Raw genomic sequence first — 1,173 nt, forward strand, 5'->3', positions numbered from 1 at the left:
CACTAGAAATGTGGGTTCGATCTCTGGGTCAGGAAGATTCCCTAGAGAAGGCAATGGCAACCCACTCCAGTACTCTTGCCTGGAAACTCCCATGAACGAAGGAGCCTGGTAGGCTGCAGTCCGTGGGGTCGCGAAGAGTTGGACACGACTGAGCAACTGCACTTTCCTGTTTCACTTTCACGCATTGGAGAAGGAAATGTCAACCCACTCCAGCATTCTTGCCTGGAGAATCCCAGGGACAGGGGAACCTGGTGGGCTGCCACCTATGGGGTGGTACAGAGTTGGACATGACTGAAGTGACACCAGCAGCAGTAGCAACAAAGGGACATAATCACAATAAAAACGGTTGATCACGTTGGATGAACAATATGACACGGTAAACACACAGGAAAAATCGTCAGTGCTGTTGTCAGACTGCAGACATGTATAAGGGCCACCAGGAGAAGGCAGATCCGTGGAGAAACCACCGCCTGGTAGAGCAGGGGGCTGCAAATAGCCACACAGTGGTCATAGGCCATGGCAGCCAGCACGAAAATCTCAGCCACAACAAAAGCTATGAATCCACACAGCTGGGCTGCACATGCATAGTAAGATATGGTTTTCTTTGTAACCAAGAAGTTAACCGACATTTTAGGGGCAATGACAGAAGAATTGACCAAATTGATGATAGCCAAGTGCCAGAGGAAAAAGTACACAGGAATTTGAAGCTGAGAGTCCAAGCTGGTGAGGATGATGATTCCCAGATTCCCTGTCATGTTCATTCCATAGATGACCAGAAACACCCAGAATAGAGGAATCTGGAGTTCTGGATGGTCTGAGATCCTCATTAGAATGAATTTAATCACTTGAGTTCAGTTTCCCGGAGCTATCTATATTGCTGATTTCTTCTTAGTGAGGAAAAAAAGCAAGAGATCTCCAGAAAAAATATCTACTTCTGCTTTATTGAACATGCCAAAGTCTTCGACTGTGTGGATAACATCAAACTGTGGAAATTTCATAATGAGATGGGAATACCAGATCACCTGACCTGCCTCCTGAGAAATCTGTATGCAGGTCATGAAGCAACAGTTAGAATAGGACATGGAAAAACAAACTGGCTCCAAATCAAGAAAGGAATACTCCAAGTCTGTATATTGTCACCCTGCTTATTTAACTTATATGCAGAGTACATCA

General features: G+C 45.4%; 1 pseudogene; it reads right to left on the reverse strand.

The window, feature by feature from the left end:
• Positions 1–303: 303 nt before the first annotated feature.
• LOC104991094 lies at positions 304–869 on the reverse strand (annotated as a pseudogene).
• Positions 870–1,173: the final 304 nt, after the last annotated feature.

The sequence above is a fragment of the Bison bison genome, unplaced genomic scaffold (assembly GCF_000754665.1).
Source record: "Bison bison bison isolate TAMUID 2011002044 unplaced genomic scaffold, Bison_UMD1.0 scf7180017847565, whole genome shotgun sequence".
NCBI lineage: Eukaryota > Metazoa > Chordata > Mammalia > Artiodactyla > Bovidae > Bison > Bison bison.